The 12,562-nt window shown below is 44.9% G+C and overlaps 1 long non-coding RNA gene across 2 annotated transcripts in view; it reads left to right on the top strand.

Moving 5' to 3' along the window:
* Positions 1-11,842, top strand: part of LOC120387239 — an 84,969-nt gene extending 73,127 nt beyond the window's left edge. For both annotated transcript variants that reach the window (XR_005590069.1, XR_005590070.1), the window contains exons 4-5: positions 9,225-9,447; positions 11,471-11,842. This is a non-coding gene — a long non-coding RNA (uncharacterized LOC120387239). The remainder of the gene's footprint in view (positions 1-9,224; positions 9,448-11,470) is intronic.
* The last annotated feature ends 720 nt before the right edge of the window (positions 11,843-12,562 follow it).

Here is a 12,562-nt window from a genome sequence, read left to right as displayed (position 1 = left end):
GCTGACGAAGGCAGTTGATGGGTTCAGCTACGAATAGCCTCATTGCTGATCTTATCCTACCACTTAATATGGAGCAGCTGATAAAGATGCCGAGAACTGAAAATGTCAATTGACCCCGTTTCAGCCTTCCTCATTGCCCATGTTTCACTGCTATAGAATGAGTTGATATAACCATAGTTTTAGATCCACAGCTCTGAAAAGCAAGCTGAATGACATCCTGACAGCCCCAAAGAGAACCTGAAGGGCTCAGAAACCATCTGCAGCTGCTGCTGTATGAGCGCCCACAACTTTCTCAGGCTCTATATGCATAACTAATGTCTTGTATCTGTTGAGTGTATCCTTCATTCTCCCTCGTTTTTATTCTTAGATTGCAATCACTTTGGGGTAAGGGTTATCTCATTTGTGTGTTTGTACAGCACCTAGCAGTGTGAGACATCAATCCTAATGTGGGACTCTAGGAACTATTCTAGTATTCATGTTTAATAATTAGAGAAAATAACATGTTTTGATTTGCTTGTGTAACCATTGGACAATGTGTTTCATATGTCCCTCTTGGTGCTCAGTTCACAGAGAGTATGCTTCTGTTGCTGATTAATTTCAGTTATAAAGACTTATTCTTTTAGCTCTGGGGTTCCCTGGTTCAATCTGAGTGTTAGCCAAGATGGAGATTGTCACACCAGGACCTTATACTAGAGCTGGTTGGAAAAAAAATGTTGACAAAACTTACTTTTATTCATTGAAAAATGCCATTTCATCAAAACAGAAATGTTTCATGGAAACGTATCTGTTTCAACGAAAAATTCATCAACATGACCCAGGGAGAGAGACACACCAGTGGAGCCAAGAGCCAAGTGGTTAAAGTACTTGCATGGGATGTGGGAGACCCAAATTCAAGTCTCTGCTTAGGATCTCTCATTTCTTCTGGGAAAATTTCAAAAAGGTCTTTGTTGCACGTCAGAATAAAAACAAATTTTGAAACCTCAAAATTATTTAATGAACTGGATTGTTGTTGTTTTCTGGCCAGCCCTACTACGTACGAGGACCAAATCCTGCTGCCCTTGCTTAGGGGAAAAGTCTCACTGAAGTCCCATGAACGTGGCTCACCATTTTTTTTTTAATTAGATGAGTCATAGAGAAACACTTTTATTTTTAATTTTTCTTTCAAGTGTATTACTTCTCTTACATAAACATATTTCAATCTACCACAACAGGGATCAGCAACCTTTGGCAGCAGCTCGCCAGGGTAAGCACCCTGGTGGGCTGGGCCAGTTTGTTTACCTGCCGCGTCTGCAGGTTCGGCCGATTGCGGCTCCCACTGGCCGCGGTTCACCGCTCCAGGCCAATGGGAGCTGCTGGAAGCGGCAGCCAGCACATCCCTTGGCCCGTGCCGCTTCCCACCACCCCCATTGGCCTGGGATGGCAAACCGTGGCCAGTGGGAGCCACAATCGGCTGAACCTGCAGATGCGGCAGGTAAACAAACCAGCCCAGCCCCCCAGGGTGCTTACCTTGGTGAGCCACGTGCCAAAGGTTGCCCACCCCGTACCACAATATTGATTTATAGTAACTCATCTATGGCATTAAGGGCAAGATTGCACCTTGCCCCGCACACTTATGGGGGGGGAGGCAGTAAGGTGGCTCTTTACACCCTTCGGTTCCCCTACACGGGCTATTGGCAACTTGGGGTATAGCACCAGGGGGAGAGCAACCTCTATGGGGCCATGACTTCCTCTTTCCATGCAGGAGGCTGGAAAGTGGGCAGGGAAAACTGAGGAGTTGGAGGAGCTTTGGCTCGAAATCCCAATACACCAGCCAGGTCAGCAGGACTGTCATAGAGAGGGAAGTGATTGGCCCCCGGCTGCAGGCTGGCACAGAATGCAAGTGGAGCAAACGCGGAGCCGGGGGCCAAGCTGTGATTCTCTGAGGAGCTGATTTCTGCTCGGCCTCTGTGGCAGTGCCGCTACATAGTGCCCTTGACTCAGGGTACAGCTGGGTAAACTCACAAATGCTGATGGATTTGCTCAGATTTTAAATATGCTTCTCAAAAACTTGTCTAGAAAGTCAGCACCACAGTGTTGGGCTTCATTAGAATAATTTAGCAGGGCATCAGAGCCTCTTGATATAATGAGAGACCTCTTCTTCTCAGCTAAATCGGCTCTTATCGGAGACTCCTTCAGGGTCTCATTTGCTCTCTTCTGCTAAAGTGGTTTCTCTGCTACTTCAGTGAAGCCTTTGGACAGTACCTTGTGGAGGGCTTCAGCGTGGTGATCCTCTGAAGAATCTATTATTAGAGGTTTAATCCAAAGGCCAATTCAATCAATTTCCACTGAATGGAATGGACTTTGGATCAGGCCTTAAAACTGGATTGGAACTGAACTCTGGGAAACACAGCAGTGTGTGCTAACCTGAAGAACCCAAATTTTTATCTTTGTTGATTAAGCAGCCTCATAATGGGTGCGGGGGGAGGGGGAAAGGAGAGTCAGAATTCTGTGGAATGGGGCTAAGACACTTGAGGTCTGAAACTGCAAAAGAAGCAGGAAGTGAAGTGATCAGATACTGACATGACATCTTCCTTTTGCAGATTGCTCACCAGGTGGTGTGTGTAGCCTGCCATCAATGGAGAGGGAGAGCATAAAATACAGTCTGTATTGCATAAAATCAAATCCTTCTGTTACCGAAATGTTGGGTTTGCCTAGCTGAGAGCCAATGACAGCCAGACAGGGATAAAGAAAGGTTGCTTTATTTTGCAGAAGAAAGGAGAGTTTTGTACCTTGGTACAAAAAAACTCTACTCCATACAAAAACCAAGAATCTTTTATACACACTCACACACAGGCTTCGGTTGTGTTAGCATTTGATTGGTGGTTAGCAGACCCTGCACTTCTGCAATCTGCTCAGCAAAAACTGGCTTAGGACCAGCTTCAACTGCCTCAAGACCGATAAGGGAAGATAGTTTAAAAGTTCGGGCTACTGTGTCCGTGAGGTGTCCAATTTCCCTTAATGGTTGCTAGCTATTATAAGGCTACTAGCTGTTAGGGGGTCACTGCTGACTGTCACAGTCCCCCCTTCGGGCCTGATAATTTAAATTGTCAGGCCCGTTACGCAATTTGCTATTAAGCTGGAGGGAGAGATATTGTGTTTTTTTACGGACAGTAGAGCCCTTAGTAACAGCACTACACAAACTTTTTGCACATTGCAACATTACCCAAACGACACATAGAAAGAAAAGAAAGAAAATAATTTATTTGACAATTTTACGGAAGAGGCCAGTAAACCATGACCCAAGGTTTGGGAGGAGGTTTTTAAAATTAAGGGTATGATTAAGAGAGAGAGTGTGGAAAACAACAGCTGCATTCTTGATAGCCTGCAAATTCTTTTTAATTAAACCAGAGTGATTAATATAAAAACAGCATTTTTCCCAATGCGAGCACAGCCCCCCCCCCACTTCAGCATTTATGGCATTTAGCGCACGCCTATTTTGCAGTGTTACTTTTACTATGTTATTGATTTTTTGGGGAAGTTTTTTGGCCTGTGTTACACAGGAGGTCAGATCAGATGATCTCAAAGTCCCTTCCTGGCCTTGGAATTTATGAATCTATGAGGTCATCCTTTTCCTCCTGCCTCATTCTGAGTTTTTACTGTTTTTTTTTTCCATTTTGGGAGGAAATTTCTACATATTTTTTCTAAAGTCCATTTTTTCCCCCCACCCTGACCTCTTACGATCAGGTTTGTTTTATGGGCAGGTTGTAATCTGAAAAATGTGGGGTGAAAAACACAGTACACCTTGTTTATCCTTTTGAAAACTGCTGTTCAGCACTTCTACCCAGGAAAAGCTTAATTCTCATAATAATTATTATTATTATTATTTATTATTTATTATTTTTTGGTAATTGTATGGTTTAATATTTAGCAAGACTTTAAAAGCTTTGAATGGTTTTGACTCCAGTGACTGCTAATGGAAGGCTGTATTTTACTGCTGGTCTACTGGTGTTCTTTAGAAATATTGTGATGACTCTCTCTCGCAACCTGCCTGGTGATAAATTAGACAAAGGTTCATATGAATCCTGCTTTTATAGTCTACGCTCACCTTCTATTTCTGAGTGAGGCGGGACAGAAAAAGGACCAGATTCTGTCACCATTATTCACACTGAGTACAACCTTATGCTGTTAAATAGCCCCATTGAAATTAATGAGGCTACTTCAGAAGCAAGGTAACACCCCATTTGAGTTAGTGGCAGACTCTAGCCCTGCAATGAAGCCAAAAGCTGAAAAGAAAGAGATTACAGAAGATGAATAGATTATGATGTCAAATTGTATTGAAATTCAGTTGGAAAGCTATTAAAGGGCCAGACTTTGATGACCTCTACTTACACTGAATACTCTGAGTAATCCCATTGAACCCAATGAGAATAATTGAGGAATTAAATACCACTCCACATGAGAGAGGCCATCTGAATCTATGTTCTTAACAATGTATGGCTAGATTTTTTCCCCAGGACCGTGAGCCCACATGAGTGACTAAGAACTCTCCCTTATGACTCTATTGATACATTTACACTGGAATAAAAGACCTGCAGCATGGCTGGCTAAAAATTGACCCTCCCGCCCTCTCCCCACTGCCTTGCAGGGTCCCAGAGCTCAGACTCCAGCATGAATCTGACTGTCTACACAGCAATTTTGCAACCCTGCAGGCCAAGCCCTGTGAGCCCAAGTCAGCTGACCCAGGTCAGCCACAGGTGTTTTATTGTTGTGTAGATGTATCCTATGTGGGCTACCCAAGCCTTGGGTCTGAATGTGTAGGAGTAAGCAACGTTACTTGTCTGTTCAATGCATCTCAGCAGGCAGGAGGCGATGGGTGGAATCTTAGCTTCACTCTTGCTGGCCAGAGTATCTGAGCCATTAGGATGTGGGACAGTAATTGGCTACAGTTATAGGCCAACGGTAATTACTAATCCTTAGGAGCATAAAGGAATCTGAAGTGGAATTATGACTCAGAGGTGTGCCTGAGTCACAGTGCTTCCCTGGGCTACTCCTAGGATGGCAAAATTTAGGCACCGCCCTGCCCCAGGACTGTTCCTAAAATCAGAAGTTACTCCTCAGTTACGAGTACAGTTAATGCACTTAATTGTTTAACTGTGTCAGCATACATGAGAGTTTGCACATATATATACCTGCTCTGAAAGTTGTTGGGTTTTTCATCTTTGGCATTTTGCAAGACAACAAAGACTTAGTTTTTTAACCCCCACCCCCTATTCCTTCCACTTTGACACTCTAGCATTTTAAAGTGACATTTTCCAGAAGTCATGCTTTTAAAATTAAATGATTTGGTTTGATACTTTAAAGCAAATAAAATTCCTCACTACACTTATGGTCACACTAGGGCTGACAAGTTTCAGGATAGATGAAGAATGCTGTAGTTCTTTTTTTCTAACTGAAGGGGATATAGTCCACCTCTTTAAAATGAATGATTGGATCACACTTATCCTACGGTCCTAAACATTAGCATTATAGTTTCTCTGGATTACTCACAAATTGTGTGTCAAAATGATTTAAAATGTACACGTTTTATTAATACTTTCTCCATTTTGTTCCCACCTCAAGCACTTATATGGTCCCCATTAGCGTAATGTTTGAGTGCCTCACAATCTTTAATTGTTGTATGCAGTGTTGTTGTAGCTGCGTTGGTCCCAGGATATTAGAGAGACAAGGTGGGTGAGGTAATACCTTATATTGGACTAACTTCTGTTGGTGACAGAGACAAGCTTTCGAGCTGACACAGACCTGAAGAAGAGCTCTGTGGAAGCTCAGAAGCTTGTTTCTCTCACCAACAGAAGTTGACCCAATAAAAGACATTACCTCACCCACCTTGTCTTACAATCTTTAACATATTTATTATCCTAGATCCTGTCACAATGATTTTACCTAGAAAAATATCCTTTATATGAAACAAATTTTCCACAGGAAAATTTCATTTTCTTGAAAAATTTAAATTCTCCATCATGAAGCCACAATGACAGCTCCCAGGGCTGCCCACATACAAGGCTCTTGTTTTTTACTTTCTGTCAGCAAAATTGACAAAAGCTTTCCAAGTGGGCCCTGAATCTCAGCTTTCCCTACCCTCCCTTTCACCCCCAACCCCTCCGTGCCTGCCCATTTCTGGGGCCACAGAAGCAGAGCCAGAATGCTCAGGATTTTCAGACCTGGAGCCAGGCTGGAAGGCTCTTGTCGTCTTCACTTGTGAAACTGATAGGAGCCTTCTATGTGGGCAGCTGGGTATTGCAAACCTAGACATAGGCAGTCAGAGCAGTGGTGATCAGGAGCTAGGAACCAGAGCCAGAGCCAGGAGTCAAGCCAAGTGTCACAGTCAATTACTAGGGTGGGGTGTAGAAGCAGAGATCTAAAACAAGGCAGAAGAGCACAGGACAGGAAGGCAGGAATCAGGAACAAGTCAGGGCTCTGGAGTCAGGTGAGAGGTCAGGGTCTAATGTAGGAGCCAGCCAGGGATTCATCTAATTGCCCAGACAACTCCCTGTGCCTCCTTCTGGTTTAAATAGTGAATCTCAGCCAACTAGAGAGGACAGACATCTCATCCAGTTGGGAGCTTTGTGGTGGAGCCTATGCTGAGCTAGGGTTTTTTGATCTGCCCACACTTCCTGCTGGTACCAACAGGTTGGCGATCTGTGATCTCTCACACTGGGAAGCTGAAAAAGTTCATTTTGGTTCTCCTGAAATAGAATTTGTCTTGAAAAATCTTGCTATGAAAAATTTTGAGAGTTGATCTTTCATCTCAATTTGGGATAAAAACATTTAGAAAAATGTATGTTTTTGTTTGTTTTTTGGTAGGAAGGGATTTCCATTTTCAAACCAGCAATAATCTCCACAACATTGATGTGAGGTAGGGAGATGCTTTTATCCCCACTTTACAGATGGAAAAGTGAGGCACTGAATGACTGTCTCAAGGTCAGATAGACAGTCTATGGTAGAACATAGACTTGACCCCACATCTTCAAATGCTAAATTAGGGCCCTACGCACTCTGTCGTTTTTCATTTAGAGGGCTTGAGAGTATCATCAGAGATTTTGGTCCTTTGCTTTCCTTTTTGATGATGTTAGGCACAAATTCTTGGAAATGAAAAGTTATTTCTTAAAATCTTTTAGTCATATGGTTACCTTACTGACATTTTCTCTAATTTCAAACATTAGGGAGCTATTCCAACTGAACCCTTCACATGTTGAAATCTGCAGAAATCCAGTGTGTTGAATATGTTGATAATACCACATCTATAGATAAGCAGAACATAGTAATAATCCTTACAGACAGAGACTGTCCTATGACCCACGCAACTTTAATCCAGACCTGAACTTCCATAAAACTCCAGGGTATTCTGAGGAGATACAGTTCAATTCATCTACGGTTAGTTCTGTGTCTTTCAAAGAGCTATACAAATAGTGATCAATTTAATCTTCACAATGTGAGATAGGTAAGTATACTTACTTGCCTGTATAACCCCCAAAGTAGGTTTGTTTTACAGAGGGAGAAGCTAACTCTTGTCTATAATGAAGATTTGCCCTGATTTCATCCACTGGCAGCCAGTCACCTGTGTAGCTGCACTGACACAACCCCTAGTATAGACAGGCAAAACTAGTGGTGCTTACCCCTGCCAGAAAAAGAGATTAAGCTGCACCAGTGCAAATCATGTCTTTTGCCTATCTGTGCTAAAGGTTTTGCATCAGCGCAGTTATATCAATGACTACTCACTGATAATTGGAATCAGGGAAGATCCCCAAGTAGAAAATTCCTCATAACCACAGGGGAGTAGGTTGGGCTTTTGAAAGCTGCCTAGGGCAATTGGGCATCCAAATTCCTTTGATGGCTTTGAAAATATCAGACTAAACGATTTACCTATGATGATGCAGTGAGCCAGAATTGTACTTCTGAAGTCACATGCTTAGACCGTGATTTTGAGTTTGCCCACTCTCATCCTAAATGAGCGACACAAGAAGGCATTTTTTACAATCACCATTGCTTGCTTTTCTTTCTACTGTAAATTACAGATAAAAATGAGGAGGGATTTTGATAGCTGCTTTCAACTACATGAACAGGGCCAGCTCTCGGTTTTTTGCTGCCCCAAGCAAAAGAAAATTTTGGCTGCCCCCCACCCCAGCCCTGGGCTCCTTGCTGCACCCCCCTGCTGCCCCAGCCCTGGGCTCTCCCTGCCCTCACACCAGTGCCCCCCTCCACCTCCTGCCACCCCAGCTCTGGGCTCTCCCCCCACCCACCTGCACCCTCCTTCCGCCACAGCCCTGAGTCACTGGTAACTCACTCCCAGGGTGGGTCATTCAGCAGGAATTTTGGATGTGCACAGAACAGACAGGATTGGTTCCCATATGGTTTCAGAACTGCAGTAAAGTGGAACAATTTTCAGCTTGTGTGAGTGGAGGATATCTGGATACTTATAAGACTGTCCTACATAAAGGAGGAAAAGTTGAGGTGCCTTTATTATTCTTTTGTTCCACTCTTTGTTTCTATGGGGAATTTGCCAACACAATATCACTGTCTTCCTTTTAAACAAACAAACAAAAAATGGCAATGGCTGTTGAAAATAGCAATTCCAGTCCTAATAACCACTTGGAAGCATTTCTTGCTCAATTTTATCCTACTTTTTCTACAGCAAGTTACAGTGGATCAGTATATTTGATTTGGGAGAAATGAAGTAACAGCTGTCCAAATTGAGCTTGAGCACTCCTGGATTTTGAGGTGGTCAAATCTGGAAGGCAGGTGCTAGATTCCCTTTCTGAATATTAGCTAAATCTGGAAAGGAAAAGTCAATTTCTGCTTCCATGGCTCAGAAGTAGAAATCCTCCTACGTTCCTGGTACTGTATCTAAAGCTGCCAAGGCCCTCTAGCAGAGCCCTGCCCGCTTACTTATTTTAACTTCTGGTGGGATCCACGTAGCTAGGCTTCAGATAGAGAGGTGCACTGCCCATTTAGTCCACCCAATTCTTTCTTTGGGGGATGCAAGGTGAGGTCACACCGGTATCCCTAATCCAGTCTGGGGAAGTCTTCTGAAGGGGATATCTGGGGCAAAGTCTATTCCTTGGGCATACTACTAGGGTTATCATACGTCCGTATTTTCATGGACATGTCCAGCTTTTGGGGTTTTAAATAGCCGTCCGGGAGGAATTTGTAAAACTCTCAAAAGGTCTGGGATTTCTCTCCCAATACAGAGCGCAGCGCAGCTGACAGGGCGGCTTGGCTGGATTGAGCCGCTCGCATCGGGGCCTCCATCAGCCAGAGCCCCTCCCCTGCTTTCCCCCCCTCCCCTGCAGACTCAGCGCACCACGCCCGCAGGCAGCGTTGGTGGGGGGAGTCACAAGGGAGCACGGCAGCATCTATGCAGCCGCATGTCTGGCGCCACACAGAGCCAGACTCACTGGTCTGACTGGCACGGTAAGGAGGCAGGGGGGTTGGAGAAGGGGTAGGAGGTTCCAGGGGGGCAGTCAAGGGACAGGGAGTGGGGGGGGTGGATGAGGCAGAGGTTCAGGTGGGGGCAGTCAGGGGACAGGCAGTGGTTGGATGGGCATGAGAGTCCCGGGGGCCTGTCAGGGGACAGGTAGGGGGGGGGGTCCTAGGGAGAAGTTAGGGTGGGGGGGTCTCAGGAGGGGGCAGACAGGAACAAGGAGAAGGGAGGATTATATAGGGGTTGAGGTCCCAAGGGGCAATTAGGGGCAGGGGTCCCGGGAGGGGGTGATCAGGGGACAGGGTGCAGGGGGGTTTGGATGGGTTGGGGTTTCTGTGGAGGGCAGTCAGGGGGTGGGAATTGGGAGGGAGTGGATGGCAGCAGGGCAGGGCTACCCTCCCTCCCCATGGAGTGTCCTATTTTTTTAATGTTAAAATATGGTATTGTTGCCAGCCCGAGGAGGGGCAACAGCGGGGTTCGTTGCCCAGTGTGCGTCGCACTAATTAACACACCAGGGTGGAGAAGCAAACCAAGTTTATTTGAGCCCAAAAAAGCAAGGAGAAAAAGCAATCTCAAATTCTGCACACCCGCAGGCAGGCGGGGTCCCAGCCTTTATACCCCCTTGTGAGGGTTTATCTGTACTTTTTCCACCGTGGGGGCTACTTTCTCATGCATATAACTTTAATTACAGCATCTGCTTTCCGCCTATCTTATCTAGTATTGGCTGCATCTAGTGCCAAGCGGCCTTGCAGCTGCCAGTAGTCAGCACATAACACAAGAGGTTACAAAAGTTTAGTAAGGCTAACAAAAGCACTTCACATAGAGGTACTTTGGTTCACATAGGCCCAGAGCCATCCTCCCGAGTTACCTAGATTTATGCCTAGTGACACCAACAGTATCCCTACCCTTCACAGTGCAGCTCTCCATTCACAGCAGGCTGCAGCATGAGGTCTCAGCTACCTCCCTCCCTCTCCCTTTCCTGTTGATAGCAGCCAAGGGAATGCTGGGAAATATAGTTCTTTCCCTGCTCCAGGGCTGGCTCTATAGGCAGGGAGCTAACCAAGGAACTACAGCTCCCAGGGCCCCCTGTTGGTTCTCATCTCCCATGCTGGATCCCTGCCGCCCCTGCAAATGGGCTGCCCCAAGCACCTGCTTGCTTTGCTGGTGCCTAGAGCCGCCCCTGTACCTGAAAGGGGGTTCCAAAGAGGATGGATCTAGACTGTTCTCAGTGGTAGCAGATGACAGAACAAGGAGTAATGGTCTCAAGTTGCAGTGGGGGAGGTTTAGGTTGGATATTAGGAAAAAGTTTTTCACTAGGAGAGTGGTGAAGAACTGGAATGGGTTACCTAGGAAGGTGGTAGAATCTCCTTCCTTAGAGGTTTTTAAGGTCAGGCTTGACAAAGCCGTGGCTGGGATGATTTAGTTGGGAATTGGTCCTGCTTTGAGCAGGGGGTTGGACTAGATGACCTCCTGAGGTCCCTTCCATCCCTGATATTCTATGATTCTATGATTCATCAGGTCTGTGTGTGGAACATAAAACGTTACCATAAAAAGAATACCATAGTGTTCAGCCAGAATTTCTCCTGAGGCTTACTAGGCAGCAGAGCAGCACCATTGGAGAAGGTGATGAGAGCTCCCCCCTGTGGCTGGTGTAATGGAAGATATTAGGACAAAGAGGGATTGTACTCCCTGTTTATGTTACAATAGCACTTAGAGGCCCCTACTGAGATCAGGGCCCTGTAGTAATAGGTGCTGTACAGACACAGAGTAAGAGACAGACTCTTCCTGAAGACTTTGCTGTCTAAATGGACCAGACAGACAAAAGGCAGGAGGTGAAACAGATGCACAGAGAGTGATTTGCCCAAAGTTAAGCAGCAAGTGAATAACAGAGCCAGGAGCAGAGGTCAGGTCTCCTGAGCAGATGATTTTTTTTTCCAGCTCCAAACATAGTATTTGAATGAAAAATGGATTTTTTATTACAATTTTGCTAAAATGTCTTTTTTTTCCCAGCAGGTGTTTAGGTTTTTTCCTCTGCGAATGGGAGGGTGTGAATGCTGGGAGCTAGCAAGGTGTGCCAGACACTCTGATCCCATAGGCCTGAGTCTGTTCCCTTGAAGAACGCTGATTGGGATGCGCAAGCTAATTGGCTGATCGGGCTGGACGAGTCCATCCCCTGAGGGGTAGAAGAAGGACAGGAAGGAAACACCAGAGGGAGTAATCAGTGCTAGCTGAGTTCAGAGATCTCAAGGAAGGGAGCCCTCTGATCCTCCCCAGTCCTGTGGGAAAGGATTAAAAGTTGAGATGTGCTGTATATAATATTGCTGCATGGGAGTGTATTGGTATTGGTGATGGAAGTGTAAATAAACCACATGAAGTTGCCAGCCAATGGAGAGAGTCTGAAAGGTTCCTGTGGCATCTTAGGATGGGACGGCACATGCCTTGTTGCAGGGGGAAACAAAGAAACAAACAAAAATTATAACTTTTTTGGTCAAAAACCTGAAGCTTTCAAAACATTTCAGTGAAAATATTTACCTTATGCACATATGTAATGGCCAAACACAATCCATCCTTCCACACTTACTCCGGGAGTCGATGAGAGCAACAGCTGATGTGTAAAAGTGAGTTAGGATTCAGGATTCATTCCCCTGTTTCTCCATTAAACACATAAAGAGGAAAATGTTTTTTCTTTGATGAACACATTAATAACCTTGATTTTCCAAGCTGAAGGAGATGTCACCCAACCAATTGGGAGGAAATTCACATAATTTCATATCAGACACATGTATGCCTCCACATACATAAGACAGGTTATAACTTAAGCCTTTAGAGGAAGCTTACTGTGCTAATATTTAAGACAGGTACAGTGATAAATAGCTTCATGAATACAGAGAAATCTGTGCTAACTATAAAACTGCTGTCGGTAGAGAGAGATGGAGTAATAACTCTTTTCTGAGAAATAAGGGGGGGGTGTGGAGTAAATGGTGATTTATTAACTCCAATGAACATATACTGTTTAACAAGTATAGCAAATGGAGGTGAATAATACATGAAAACTGCAAGGCCTTCAACTTGGTGCATAGAGAACTGGATATTAAATCCGTGGCA

The sequence above is a fragment of the Mauremys reevesii genome, linkage group 1, assembly GCF_016161935.1.
Source record: "Mauremys reevesii isolate NIE-2019 linkage group 1, ASM1616193v1, whole genome shotgun sequence".
In the NCBI taxonomy this organism is placed as follows: Eukaryota; Metazoa; Chordata; order Testudines; family Geoemydidae; genus Mauremys; species Mauremys reevesii.
Note: the sequence above shows the minus strand (reverse complement) of the source record. Positions and strands in the feature narration are given on the sequence as shown.